Source organism: Lithobates pipiens, unplaced genomic scaffold (assembly GCF_037356315.1).
Source record: "Lithobates pipiens isolate NorthernLeopardFrog02 unplaced genomic scaffold, aLitPip1_a1.2 Scaffold_8, whole genome shotgun sequence".
Taxonomy (NCBI): domain Eukaryota; kingdom Metazoa; phylum Chordata; class Amphibia; order Anura; family Ranidae; genus Lithobates; species Lithobates pipiens.
This window is the reverse complement of record NW_027507903.1, coordinates 568,078,353-568,093,311: the sequence shown is the minus strand read 5'-3', so window position 1 is coordinate 568,093,311 and position 14,959 is coordinate 568,078,353. Positions and strand designations below refer to the sequence as shown.

Sequence of the window (14,959 nt, the reverse complement as noted above, 5' to 3'; positions counted from 1 at the left end):
CATTAGTTGCTGGATGAACTTCAGCTTGCCCTGTGAGTTCCTGTGTTCCTGATAGTATTTCATTTCCTGTCCTGACCCGGCTTGACCTGTCTTGTCTGCATCCCTGGCTTTGACCCTTGGTACTTTGACAACAAGGGAATGATTGGAGGTTACAATGGAAAAACAGCTTTGAGGTTTCAGCACTAGGAGTGTGCGGGTCGTTAAAAGGACTTGCATTTCCCATACCGGGAGTCGAACCCGGGCCGCCTGGGTGAAAACCAGGAATCCTAACCGCTAGACCATATGGGAAAACTAGCTGCCTTGTTTTAAGAAAAATAGAGAAAACCAAAGGGAAAAAAAGATGTGCCACCGCCATCAGCTTCCAAGTATGGTGGCCAGCTATGACACACATATCACTTTCACTAATTGGCCTCGTTAGCGCAGCAGGTAGCGCGTCAGTCTCATAATCTGAAGGTCGTGAGTTCGATCCTCACACGGGGCACTACTCTCTAACCATTTTGTGAGCCTTGGGGTCCTTAATCTATGAAAAACACTACTCTTCATCCCTTAGGTCTTGTAGGAAACCATATGGATGGAACATTGACCGGAAGATCAAGCTTTCAGTGCTCTTTTGCCTTCCACCATATTCCACCCAGCTAAAATCTTTAGCTCTGCATCCAACAGACCTTGCAAGATACAATGTCTACTCATCCTGGAACAACAGAGGCATTTTCCATCTATGTGACATGCTTCCCTTAGTTTCATCACACAGAAAGAACAAAGCACAGAGGAATTCAAAAGGGCTTTTTCAAAGGTGTGGAAAAAAAAGATGATGTCTCTGTCAGAGAATGGTTTGCAGAAGATTGGCACATAGATATTTGCCAATGCAAATGTGCAGAAGAGCAAGAACGGCCGAGAAACTTCATGTGCTAGTACGCATGTGCGTACGCTAAAGCGCACACAATGCGTGACAATTTCTGGTGCCCAGTGGCCTATTTAAAGCTAGCAGCATAAGCCATTAGTTGCTGGATGATCTTCAGCTTCCCCTGTGAGTTCCTGTGATCCTAATATTATTCATGTGTGAAAATTCATGTGCCAGTGCGCATATACGTACGCCAAAGCGCGTGCATGAGCCATTAGTTGCTGGATGAACTTCAGCTTGCCCTGTGAGTTCCTGTGTTCCTGATAGTATTTCATTTCCTGTCCTGACCCGGCTTGACCTGTCTTGTCTGCATCCCTGGCTTTGACCCTTGGTACTTTGACAACAAGGGAATGATTGGAGGTTACAATGGAAAAACAGCTTTGAGGTTTCAGCACTAGGAGTGTGCGGGTCGTTAAAAGAACTTGCATTTCCCATACCGGGAGTCGAACACGGGCCGCCTGGGTGAAAACCAGGAATCCTAACCGCTAGACCATATGGGAAAACTAGCTGCCTTGTTTTGAGAAAAATAGAGAAAACCAAAGGGAAAAAAAGATGTGCCACCGCCATCAGCTTCCAAGTATGGTGGCCAGCTATGACACACATATCACTTTCACTAATTGGCCTCGTTAGCGCAGCAGGTAGGGCGTCAGTCTCATAATCTGAAGGTCGTGAGTTCGATCCTCACACGGGGCACTACTCTCTAAACATTTTGTGAGCCTTGGGGTCCTTAATCTATGAAAAACACTACTCTTCATCCCTTAGGTCTTGTAGGAAACCATATGGATGGAACATTGACCGGAAGATCAAGCTTTCAGTGCTCTTTTGCCTTCCACCATATTCCACCCAGCTAAAATCTTTAGCTCTGCATCCAACAGACCTTGCAAGATACAATGTCTACTCATCCTGGAACAACAGAGGCATTTTCCATCTATGTGACATGCTTCCCTTAGTTTCATCACACAGAAAGAACAAAGCACCGAGGAATTCAAAAGGGCTTTTTCAAAGGTGTGGAAAAAAAAGATGATGTCTCTGTCAGAGAATGGTTTGCAGAAGATTGGCACATAGATATTTGCCAATGCAAATGTGCAGAAGAGCGAGAACGGCCGAGAAACTTCATGTGCTAGTACGCATGTGCGTACGCCAAAGCGCACACAATGCGTGACAATTTCTGGTGCCCAGTGGCCTATTTAAAGCTAGCAGCATAAGCCATTAGTTGCTGGATGATCTTCAGCTTCCCCTGTGAGTTCCTGTGATCCTGATATTATTCATGTGTGAAAATTCATGTGCCAGTGCGCATATACGTACGCCAAAGCGCATGCATGAGCCATTAGTTGCTGGATGAACTTCAGCTTGCCCTGTGAGTTCCTGTGTTCCTGATAGTATTTCATTTCCTGTCCTGACCCGGCTTGACCTGTCTTGTCTGCATCCCTGGCTTTGACCCTTGGTACTTTGACAACAAGGGAATGATTGGAGGTTACAATGGAAAAACAGCTTTGAGGTTTCAGCACTAGGAGTGTGCGGGTCGTTAAAAGGACTTGCATTTCCCATACCGGGAGTCGAACCCGGGCCGCCTGGGTGAAAACCAGGAATCCTAACCGCTAGACCATATGGGAAAACTAGCTGCCTTGTTTTGAGAAAAATAGAGAAAACCAAAGGGAAAAAAAGATGTGCCACCGCCATCAGCTTCCAAGTATGGTGGCCAGCTATGACACACATATCACTTTCGCTAATTGGCCTCGTTAGCGCAGCTGGTAGCGCGTCAGTCTCATAATCTGAAGGTCGTGAGTTCGATCCTCACACGGGGCACTACTCTCTAACCATTTTGTGAGCCTTGGGGTCCTTAATCTATGAAAAACACTACTCTTCATCCCTTAGGTCTTGTAGGAAACCATATGGATGGAACATTGACCGGAAGATCAAGCTTTCAGTGCTCTTTTGCCTTCCACCATATTCCACCCAGCTAAAATCTTTAGCTCTGCATCCAACAGACCTTGCAAGATACAATGTCTACTCATCCTGGAACAACAGAGGCATTTTCCATCTATGTGACATGCTTCCCTTAGTTTCATCACACAGAAAGAACAAAGCACCGAGGAATTCAAAAGGGCTTTTTCAAAGGTGTGGAAAAAAAAGATGATGTCTCTGTCAGAGAATGGTTTGCAGAAGATTGGCACATAGATATTTGCCAATGCAAATGTGCAGAAGAGCGAGAACGGCCGAGAAACTTCATGTGCTAGTACGCATGTGCGTACGCTAAAGCGCACACAATGCGTGACAATTTCTGGTGCCCAGTGGCCTATTTAAAGCTAGCAGCATAAGCCATTAGTTGCTGGATGATCTTCAGCTTCCCCTGTGAGTTCCTGTGATCCTGATATTATTCATGTGTGAAAATTCATGTGCCAGTGCGCATATACGTACGCCAAAGCGCGTGCATGAGCCATTAGTTGCTGGATGAACTTCAGCTTGCCCTGTGAGTTCCTGTGTTCCTGATAGTATTTCATTTCCTGTCCTGACCCGGCTTGACCTGTCTTGTCTGCATCCCTGGCTTTGACCATTGGTACTTTGACAACAAGGGAATGATTGGAGGTTACAATGGAAAAACAGCTTTGAGGTTTCAGCACTAGGAGTGTGCGGGTCGTTAAAAGGACTTGCATTTCCCATACCGGGAGTCGAACCCGGGCCGCCTGGGTGAAAACCAGGAATCCTAACCGCTAGACCATATGGGAAAACTAGCTGCCTTGTTTTGAGAAAAATAGAGAAAACCAAAGGGAAAAAAAGATGTGCCACCGCCATCAGCTTCCAAGTATGGTGGCCAGCTATGACACATATATCACTTTCACTAATTGACCTCGTTAGCGCAGCAGGTAGCGCGTCAGTCTCATAATCTGAAGGTCGTGAGTTCGATCCCCACACGGGGCACTACTCTCTAACCATTTTGTGAGCCTTGGGGTCCTTAATCTATGAAAAACACTACTCTTCATCCCTTAGGTCTTGTAGTAAACCATATGGATGGAACATTGACCGGAAGATCAAGCTTTCAGTGCTCTTTTGCCTTCCACCATATTCCACCCAGCTAAAATCTTTAGCTCTGCATCCAACAGACCTTGCAAGATACAATGTCTACTCATCCTGGAACAACAGAGGCATTTTCCATCTATGTGACATGCTTCCCTTAGTTTCATCACACAGAAAGAACAAAGCACAGAGGAATTCAAAAGGGCTTTTTCAAAGGTGTGGAAAAAAAAGATGATGTCTCTGTCAGAGAATGGTTTGCAGAAGATTGGCACATAGATATTTGCCAATGCAAATGTGCAGAAGAGCAAGAACGGCCGAGAAACTTCATGTGCTAGTACGCATGTGCGTACGCTAAAGCGCACACAATGCGTGACAATTTCTGGTGCCCAGTGGCCTATTTAAAGCTAGCAGCATAAGCCATTAGTTGCTGGATGATCTTCAGCTTCCCCTGTGAGTTCCTGTGATCCTAATATTATTCATGTGTGAAAATTCATGTGCCAGTGCGCATATACGTACGCCAAAGCGCGTGCATGAGCCATTAGTTGCTGGATGAACTTCAGCTTGCCCTGTGAGTTCCTGTGTTCCTGATAGTATTTCATTTCCTGTCCTGACCCGGCTTGACCTGTCTTGTCTGCATCCCTGGCTTTGACCCTTGGTACTTTGACAACAAGGGAATGATTGGAGGTTACAATGGAAAAACAGCTTTGAGGTTTCAGCACTAGGAGTGTGCGGGTCGTTAAAAGAACTTGCATTTCCCATACCGGGAGTCGAACACGGGCCGCCTGGGTGAAAACCAGGAATCCTAACCGCTAGACCATATGGGAAAACTAGCTGCCTTGTTTTGAGAAAAATAGAGAAAACCAAAGGGAAAAAAAGATGTGCCACCGCCATCAGCTTCCAAGTATGGTGGCCAGCTATGACACACATATCACTTTCACTAATTGGCCTCGTTAGCGCAGCAGGTAGCGCGTCAGTCTCATAATCTGAAGGTCGTGAGTTCGATCCTCACACGGGGCACTACTCTCTAAACCTTTTGTGAGCCTTGGGGTCCTTAATCTATGAAAAACACTACTCTTCATCCCTTAGGTCTTGTAGGAAACCATATGGATGGAACATTGACCGGAAGATCAAGCTTTCAGTGCTCTTTTGCCTTCCACCATATTCCACCCAGCTAAAATTTTTAGCTCTGCATCCAACAGACCTTGCAAGATACAATGTCTACTCATCCTGGAACAACAGAGGCATTTTCCATCTATGTGACATGCTTCCCTTAGTTTCATCACACAGAAAGAACAAAGCACCGAGGAATTCAAAAGGGCTTTTTCAAAGGTGTGGAAAAAAAAGATGATGTCTCTGTCAGAGAATGGTTTGCAGAAGATTGGCACATAGATATTTGCCAATGCAAATGTGCAGAAGAGCGAGAACGGCCGAGAAACTTCATGTGCTAGTACGCATGTGCGTACGCCAAAGCGCACACAATGCGTGACAATTTCTGGTGCCCAGTGGCCTATTTAAAGCTAGCAGCATAAGCCATTAGTTGCTGGATGATCTTCAGCTTCCCCTGTGAGTTCCTGTGATCCTGATATTATTCATGTGTGAAAATTCATGTGCCAGTGCGCATATACGTACGCCAAAGCGCGTGCATGAGCCATTAGTTGCTGGATGAACTTCAGCTTGCCCTGTGAGTTCCTGTGTTCCTGATAGTATTTCATTTCCTGTCCTGACCCGGCTTGACCTGTCTTGTCTGCATCCCTGGCTTTGACCCTTGGTACTTTGACAACAAGGGAATGATTGGAGGTTACAATGGAAAAACAGCTTTGAGGTTTCAGCACTAGGAGTGTGCGGGTCGTTAAAAGGACTTGCATTTCCCATACCGGGAGTCGAACCCGGGCCGCCTGGGTGAAAACCAGGAATCCTAACCGCTAGACCATATGGGAAAACTAGCTGCCTTGTTTTGAGAAAAATAGAGAAAACCAAAGGGAAAAAAAGATGTGCCACCGCCATCAGCTTCCAAGTATGGTGGCCAGCTATGACACACATATCACTTTCACTAATTGGCCTCGTTAGCGCAGCAGGTAGCGCGTCAGTCTCATAATCTGAAGGTCGTGAGTTCGATCCTCACACGGGGCACTACTCTCTAAACATTTTGTGAGCCTTGGGGTCCTTAATCTATGAAAAACACTACTCTTCATCCCTTAGGTCTTGTAGGAAACCATATGGATGGAACATTGACCGGAAGATCAAGCTTTCAGTGCTCTTTTGCCTTCCACCATATTCCACCCAGCTAAAATCTTTAGCTCTGCATCCAACAGACCTTGCAAGATACAATGTCTACTCATCCTGGAACAACAGAGGCATTTTCCATCTATGTGACATGCTTCCCTTAGTTTCATCACACAGAAAGAACAAAGCACCGAGGAATTCAAAAGGGCTTTTTCAAAGGTGTGGAAAAAAAAGATGATGTCTCTGTCAGAGAATGGTTTGCAGAAGATTGGCACATAGATATTTGCCAATGCAAATGTGCAGAAGAGCGAGAACGGCCGAGAAACTTCATGTGCTAGTACGCATGTGCGTACGCCAAAGCGCACACAATGCGTGACAATTTCTGGTGCCCAGTGGCCTATTTAAAGGTAGCAGCATAAGCCATTAGTTGCTGGATGATCTTCAGCTTCCCCTGTGAGTTCCTGTGATCCTGATATTATTCATGTGTGAAAATTCATGTGCCAGTGCGCATATACGTACGCCAAAGCGCGTGCATGAGCCATTAGTTGCTGGATGAACTTCAGCTTGCCCTGTGAGTTCCTGTGTTCCTGATAGTATTTCATTTCCTGTCCTGACCCGGCTTGACCTGTCTTGTCTGCATCCCTGGCTTTGACCCTTGGTACTTTGACAACAAGGGAATGATTGGAGGTTACAATGGAAAAACAGCTTTGAGGTTTCAGCACTAGGAGTGTGCGGGTCGTTAAAAGGACTTGCATTTCCCATACCGGGAGTGGAACCCGGGCCGCCTGGGTGAAAACCAGGAATCCTAACCGCTAGACCATATGGGAAAACTAGCTGCCTTGTTTTGAGAAAAATAGAGAAAACCAAAGGGAAAAAAAGATGTGCCACCGCCATCAGCTTCCAAGTATGGTGGCCAGCTATGACACACATTTCACTTTCACTAATTGGCCTCGTTAGCGCAGCAGGTAGCGCGTCAGTCTCATAATCTGAAGGTCGTGAGTTTGATCCTCACACGGGGCACTACTCTCTAAACATTTTGTGAGCCTTGGGGTCCTTAATCTATGAAAAACACTACTCTTCATTCCTTAGGTCTTGTAGGAAACCATATGGATGGAACATTGACCGGAAGATCAAGCTTTCAGTGCTCTTTTGCCTTCCACCATATTCCACCCAGCTAAAATCTTTAGCTCTGCATCCAACAGACCTTGCAAGATACAATGTCCACTCATCCTGGAACAACAGAGGCATTTTCCATCTATGTGACATGCTTCCCTTAGTTTCATCACACAGAAAGAACAAAGCACAGAGGAATTCAAAAGGGCTTTTTCAAAGGTGTGGAAAAAAAAGATGATGTCTCTGTCAGAGAATGGTTTGCAGAAGATTGGCACATAGATATTTGCCAATGCAAATGTGCAGAAGAGCGAGAACGGCCGAGAAACTTCATGTGCTAGTACGCATGTGCGTACGCCAAAGCGCACACAATGCGTGACAATTTCTGGTGCCCAGTGGCCTATTTAAAGCTAGCAGCATAAGCCATTAGTTGCTGGATGATCTTCAGCTTCCCCTGTGAGTTCCTGTGATCCTGATATTATTCATGTGTGAAAATTCATGTGCCAGTGCGCATATACGTACGCCAAAGCGCGTGCATGAGCCATTAGTTGCTGGATGAACTTCAGCTTGCCCTGTGAGTTCCTGTGTTCCTGATAGTATTTCATTTTCTGTCCTGACCCGGCTTGACCTGTCTTGTCTGCATCCCTGGCTTTGACCCTTGGTACTTTGACAACAAGGGAATGATTGGAGGTTACAATGGAAAAACAGCTTTGAGGTTTCAGCACTAGGAGTGTGCGGGTCGTTAAAAGGACTTGCATTTCCCATACCGGGAGTCGAACCCGGGCCGCCTGGGTGAAAACCAGGAATCCTAACCGCTAGACCATATGGGAAAACTAGCTGCCTTGTTTTGAGAAAAATAGAGAAAACCAAAGGAAAAAAAAAAAAGGGGTGCCACCGCCATCAGCTTCCAAGTATGGTGGCCAGCTATGACACACATATCACTTTCACTAATTGGCCTCGTTAGCGCAGCAGGTAGCGCGTCAGTCTCATAATCTGAAGGTCGTGAGTTCGATCCTCACACGGGGCACTACTCTCTAACCATTTTGTGAGCCTTGGGGTCCTTAATCTATGAAAAACACTACTCTTCATTCCTTAGGTCTTGTAGGAAACCATATGGATGGAACATTGACCGGAAGATCAAGCTTTCAGTGCTCTTTTGCCTTCCACCATATTCCACCCAGCTAAAATCTTTAGCTCTGCATCCAACAGACCTTGCAAGATACAATGTCCACTCATCCTGGAACAACAGAGGCATTTTCCATCTATGTGACATGCTTCCCTTAGTTTCATCACACAGAAAGAACAAAGCACCGAGGAATTCAAAAGGGCTTTTTCAAAGGTGTGGAAAAAAAAGATGATGTCTCTGTCAGAGAATGGTTTGCGGAAGATTGGCACATAGATATTTGCCAATGCAAATGTGCAGAAGAGCGAGAACGGCCGAGAAACTTCATGTGCTAGTACGCATGTGCGTACGCCAAAGCGCACACAATGCGTGACAATTTCTGGTGCCCAGTGGCCTATTTAAAGCTAGCAGCATAAGCCATTAGTTGCTGGATGATCTTCAGCTTCCCCTGTGAGTTCCTGTGATCCTGATATTATTCATGTGTGAAAATTCATGTGCCAGTGCGCATATACGTACGCCAAAGCGCGTGCATGAGCCATTAGTTGCTGGATGAACTTCAGCTTGCCCTGTGAGTTCCTGTGTTCCTGATAGTATTTCATTTCCTGTCCTGACCCGGCTTGACCTGTCTTGTCTGCATCCCTGGCTTTGACCCTTGGTACTTTGACAACAAGGGAATGATTAGAGGTTACAATGGAAAAACAGCTTTGAGGTTTCAGCACTAGGAGTGTGCGGGTCGTTAAAAGGACTTGCATTTCCCATACCGGGAGTCGAACCCGGGCCGCCTGGGTGAAAACCAGGAATCCTAACCGCTAGACCATATGGGAAAACCAGCTGCCTTGTTTTGAGAAAAATAGAGAAAACCAAAGGGAAAAAAAGATGTGCCACCGCCATCAGCTTCCAAGTATGGTGGCCAGCTATGACACACATATCACTTTCACTAATTGGCCTTGTTAGCGCAGCAGGTAGCGCGTCAGTCTCATAATCTGAAGGTCGTGAGTTCGATCCTCACACGGGGCACTACTCTCTAACCATTTTGTGAGCCTTGGGGTCCTTAATCTATGAAAAACACTACTCTTCATCCCTTAGGTCTTGTAGGAAACCATGTGGATGGAACATTGACCGGAAGATCAAGCTTTCAGTGCTCTTTTGCCTTCCACCATATTCCACCCAGCTAAAATCTTTAGCTCTGCATCCAACAGACCTTGCAAGATACAATGTCTACTCATCCTGGAACAACAGAGGCATTTTCCATCTATGTGACTTGCTTCCCTTAGTTTCATCACACAGAAAGAACAAAGCACCGAGGAATTCAAAAGGGCTTTTTCAAAGGTGTGGAAAAAAAAGATGATGTCTCTGTCAGAGAATGGTTTGCAGAAGATTGGCACATAGATATTTGCCAATGCAAATGTGCAGAAGAGCGAGAACGGCCGAGAAACTTCATGTGCTAGTACGCATGTGCGTACGCTAAAGCGCACACAATGCGTGACAATTTCTGGTGCCCAGTGGCCTATTTAAAGCTAGCAGCATAAGCCATTAGTTGCTGGATGATCTTCAGCTTCCCCTGTGAGTTCCTGTGATCCTGATATTATTCATGTGTGAAAATTCATGTGCCAGTGCGCATATACGTACGCCAAAGCGCGTGCATGAGCCATTAGTTGCTGGATGAACTTCAGCTTGCCCTGTGAGTTCCTGTGTTCCTGATAGTATTTCATTTCCTGTCCTGACCCGGCTTGACCTGTCTTGTCTGCATCCCTGGCTTTGACCCTTGGTACTTTGACAACAAGGGAATGATTGGAGGTTACAATGGAAAAACAGCTTTGAGGTTTCAGCACTAGGAGTGTTTGGGTCGTTAAAAGGACTTGCATTTCCCATACCGGGAGTCGAACCCGGGCCGCCTGGGTGAAAACCAGGAATCCTAACCGCTAGACCATATGGGAAAACTAGCTGCCTTGTTTTGAGAAAAATAGAGAAAACCAAAGGGAAAAAAAGATGTGCCACCGCCATCAGCTTCCAAGTATGGTGGCCAGCTATGACACACATATCACTTTCACTAATTGGCCTCGTTAGCGCAGCAGGTAGCGCGTCAGTCTCATAATCTGAAGGTCGTGAGTTCGATCCTCACACGGGGCACTACTCTCTAAACATTTTGTGAGCCTTGGGGTCCTTAATCTATGAAAAACACTACTCTTCATCCCTTAGGTCTTGTAGGAAACCATATGGATGGAACATTGACCGGAAGATCAAGCTTTCAGTGCTCTTTTGCCTTCCACCATATTCCACCCAGCTAAAATCTTTAGCTCTGCATCCAACAGACCTTGCAAGATACAATGTCTACTCATCCTGGAACAACAGAGGCATTTTCCATCTATGTGACATGCTTCCCTTAGTTTCATCACACAGAAAGAACAAAGCACCGAGGAATTCAAAAGGGCTTTTTCAAAGGTGTGGAAAAAAAAGATGATGTCTCTGTCAGAGAATGGTTTGCAGAAGATTGGCACATAGATATTTGCCAATGCAAATGTGCAGAAGAGCGAGAACGGCCGAGAAACTTCATGTGCTAGTACGCATGTGCGTACGCCAAAGCGCACACAATGCGTGACAATTTCTGGTGCCCAGTGGCCTATTTAAAGCTAGCAGCATAAGCCATTAGTTGCTGGATGATCTTCAGCTTCCCCTGTGAGTTCCTGTGATCCTGATATTATTCATGTGTGAAAATTCATGTGCCAGTGCGCATATACGTACGCCAAAGCGCGTGCATGAGCCATTAGTTGCTGGATGAACTTCAGCTTGCCCTGTGAGTTCCTGTGTTCCTGATAGTATTTCATTTCCTGTCCTGACCCGGCTTGACCTGTCTTGTCTGCATCCCTGGCTTTGACCCTTGGTACTTTGACAACAAGGGAATGATTGGAGGTTACAATGGAAAAACAGCTTTGAGGTTTCAGCACTAGGAGTGTGCGGGTCGTTAAAAGGACTTGCATTTCCCATACCGGGAGTGGAACCCGGGCCGCCTGGGTGAAAACCAGGAATCCTAACCGCTAGACCATATGGGAAAACTAGCTGCCTTGTTTTGAGAAAAATAGAGAAAACCAAAGGGAAAAAAAGATGTGCCACCGCCATCAGCTTCCAAGTATGGTGGCCAGCTATGACACACATATCACTTTCACTAATTGGCCTCGTTAGCGCAGCAGGTAGCGCGTCAGTCTCATAATCTGAAGGTCGTGAGTTCGATCCTCACACGGGGCACTACTCTCTAAACATTTTGTGAGCCTTGGGGTCCTTAATCTATGAAAAACACTACTCTTCATTCCTTAGGTCTTGTAGGAAACCATATGGATGGAACATTGACCGGAAGATCAAGCTTTCAGTGCTCTTTTGCCTTCCACCATATTCCACCCAGCTAAAATCTTTAGCTCTGCATCCAACAGACCTTGCAAGATACAATGTCCACTCATCCTGGAACAACAGAGGCATTTTCCATCTATGTGACATGCTTCCCTTAGTTTCATCACACAGAAAGAACAAAGCACAGAGGAATTCAAAAGGGCTTTTTCAAAGGTGTGGAAAAAAAAGATGATGTCTCTGTCAGAGAATGGTTTGCAGAAGATTGGCACATAGATATTTGCCAATGCAAATGTGCAGAAGAGCGAGAACGGCCGAGAAACTTCATGTGCTAGTACGCATGTGCGTACGCCAAAGCGCACACAATGCGTGACAATTTCTGGTGCCCAGTGGCCTATTTAAAGCTAGCAGCATAAGCCATTAGTTGCTGGATGATCTTCAGCTTCCCCTGTGAGTTCCTGTGATCCTGATATTATTCATGTGTGAAAATTCATGTGCCAGTGCGCATATACGTACGCCAAAGCGCGTGCATGAGCCATTAGTTGCTGGATGAACTTCAGCTTGCCCTGTGAGTTCCTGTGTTCCTGATAGTATTTCATTTTCTGTCCTGACCCGGCTTGACCTGTCTTGTCTGCATCCCTGGCTTTGACCCTTGGTACTTTGACAACAAGGGAATGATTGGAGGTTACAATGGAAAAACAGCTTTGAGGTTTCAGCACTAGGAGTGTGCGGGTCGTTAAAAGGACTTGCATTTCCCATACCGGGAGTCGAACCCGGGCCGCCTGGGTGAAAACCAGGAATCCTAACCGCTAGACCATATGGGAAAACTAGCTGCCTTGTTTTGAGAAAAATAGAGAAAACCAAAGGGAAAAAAAGATGTGCCACCGCCATCAGCTTCCAAGTATGGTGGCCAGCTATGACACACATATCACTTTCACTAATTGGCCTCGTTAGCGCAGCAGGTAGCGCGTCAGTCTCATAATCTGAAGGTCATGAGTTCGATCCTCACACGGGGCACTACTCTCTAACCATTTTGTGAGCCTTGGGGTCCTTAATCTATGAAAAACACTACTCTTCATTCCTTAGGTCTTGTAGGAAACCATATGGATGGAACATTGACCGGAAGATCAAGCTTTCAGTGCTCTTTTGCCTTCCACCATATTCCACCCAGCTAAAATCTTTAGCTCTGCATCCAACAGACCTTGCAAGATACAATGTCTACTCATCCTGGAACAACAGTGGCATTTTCCATCTATGTGACATGCATCCCTTAGTTTCATCACACAGAAAGAACAAAGCACCGAGGAATTCAAAAGGGCTTTTTCAAAGGTGTGGAAAAAAAAGATGATGTCTCTGTCAGAGAATGGTTTGCAGAAGATTGGCACATAGATATTTGCCAATGCAAATGTGCAGAAGAGCGAGAACGGCCGAGAAACTTCATGTGCTAGTACGCATGTGCGTACGCCAAAGCGCACACAATGCGTGACAATTTCTGGTGCCCAGTGGCCTATTTAAAGCTGGCAGCATAAGCCATTAGTTGCTGGATGATCTTCAGCTTCCCCTGTGAGTTCCTGTGATCCTGATATTATTCATGTGTGAAAATTCATGTGCCAGTGCGCATATACGTACGCCAAAGCGCGTGCATGAGCCATTAGTTGCTGGATGAACTTCAGCTTGCCCTGTGAGTTCCTGTGTTCCTGATAGTATTTCATTTCCTGTCCTGACCCGGCTTGACCTGTCTTGTCTGCATCCCTGGCTTTGACCCTTGGTACTTTGACAACAAGGGAATGATTGGAGGTTACAATGGAAAAACAGCTTTGAGGTTTCAGCACTAGGAGTGTGCGGGTCGTTAAAAGGACTTGCATTTCCCATACCGGGAGTCGAACCCGGGCCGCCTGGGTGAAAACCAGGAATCCTAACCGCTAGACCATATGGGAAAACTAGCTGCCTTGTTTTGAGAAAAACAGAGAAAACCAAAGGGAAAAAAAGATGTGCCACTGCCATCAGCTTCCAAGTATGGTGGCCAGCTATGACACACATATCACTTTCACTAATTGGCCTCGTTAGCGCAGCAGGTAGTGCGTCAGTCTCATAATCTGAAGGTCGTGAGCTCGATCCTCACACGGGGCACTACTCTCTAACCATTTTGTGAGCCTTGGGGTCCTTAATCTATGAAAAACACTACTCTTCATCCCTTAGGTCTTGTAGGAAACCATATGGATGGAAAATTGACTGGAAGATCAAGCTTTCAGTGCTCTTTTGCCATCCACCATATTCCACCCAGCTAAAATCTTTAGCTCTGCATCCAACAGACCTTGCAAGATACAATGTCTACTCATCCTGGAACAACAGAGGCATTTTCCATCTATGTGACATGCTTCCCTTAGTTTCATCACACAGAAAGAACAAAGCACCGAGGAATTCAAAAGGGCTTGTTCAAAGGTGTGGAAAAAAAAGATGATGTCTCTGTCAGAGAATGGTTTGCAGAAGATTGGCACATAGATATTTGCCAATGCAAATGTGCAGAAGAGCGAGAACGGCCGAGAAACTTCATGTGCTAGTACGCATGTGCGTACGCCAAAGCGTACACAATGCGTGACAATTTCTGGTGCCCAGTGGCCTATTTAAAGCTAGCAGCATAAGCCATTAGTTGCTGGATGATCTTCAGCTTCCCCTGTGAGTTCCTGTGATCCTGATATTATTCATGTGTGAAAATTCATGTGCCAGTGCGCATATACGTACGCCAAAGCGCGTGCATGAGCCATTAGTTGCTGGATGAACTTCAGCTTGCCCTGTGAGTTCCTGTGTTCCTGATAGTATTTCATTTCCTGTCCTGACCCGGCTTGACCTGTCTTGTCTGCATCCCTGGCTTTGACCCTTGGTACTTTGACAACAAGGGAATGATTGGAGGTTACAATGGAAAAACAGCTTTGATGTTTCAGCACTAGGAGTGTGTGGGTCGTTAAAAGGACTTGCATTTCCCATACCGGGAGTGGAACCCGGGCCGCCTGGGTGAAAACCAGGAATCCTAACCGCTAGACCATATGGGAAAACTAGCTGCCTTGTTTTGGGAAAAATAGAGAAAACCAAAGGGAAAAAAAGATGTGCCACCGCCATCAGCTTCCAAGTATGGTGGCCAGCTATGACACACATATCACTTTCACTAATTGTCCTTGTTAGCGCAGCAGGTAGCGCGTCAGTCTCATAATCTGAAGGTCGTGAGTTTGATCCTCACACGGGGCACTACT

General features: G+C 45.9%; 7 non-coding genes across 7 annotated transcripts; all 7 read left to right on the top strand.

Annotated features, from left to right (window-relative positions):
* Nucleotides 1-408: 408 nt before the first annotated feature.
* Nucleotides 409-481, top strand: TRNAM-CAU (transfer RNA methionine (anticodon CAU)). Its single transcript has one exon. It is a non-coding gene; the product is annotated as a tRNA-Met (tRNA).
* Nucleotides 482-2,634: 2,153 nt separating this feature from the next.
* Nucleotides 2,635-2,707, top strand: TRNAM-CAU (transfer RNA methionine (anticodon CAU)). Its single transcript has one exon. It is a non-coding gene; the product is annotated as a tRNA-Met (tRNA).
* Nucleotides 2,708-4,860: 2,153 nt separating this feature from the next.
* Nucleotides 4,861-4,933, top strand: TRNAM-CAU (transfer RNA methionine (anticodon CAU)). Its single transcript has one exon. It is a non-coding gene; the product is annotated as a tRNA-Met (tRNA).
* A 1,040-nt stretch (nt 4,934-5,973) lies between these two features.
* TRNAM-CAU (transfer RNA methionine (anticodon CAU)) lies at nt 5,974-6,046 on the top strand. Its single transcript has one exon. It is a non-coding gene; the product is annotated as a tRNA-Met (tRNA).
* A 2,157-nt stretch (nt 6,047-8,203) lies between these two features.
* TRNAM-CAU (transfer RNA methionine (anticodon CAU)) lies at nt 8,204-8,276 on the top strand. Its single transcript has one exon. It is a non-coding gene; the product is annotated as a tRNA-Met (tRNA).
* Nucleotides 8,277-10,429: 2,153 nt separating this feature from the next.
* On the top strand, nt 10,430-10,502 carry TRNAM-CAU (transfer RNA methionine (anticodon CAU)). Its single transcript has one exon. It is a non-coding gene; the product is annotated as a tRNA-Met (tRNA).
* Nucleotides 10,503-11,542: 1,040 nt separating this feature from the next.
* On the top strand, nt 11,543-11,615 carry TRNAM-CAU (transfer RNA methionine (anticodon CAU)). The gene has a single exon. It is a non-coding gene; the product is annotated as a tRNA-Met (tRNA).
* Nucleotides 11,616-14,959: the final 3,344 nt, after the last annotated feature.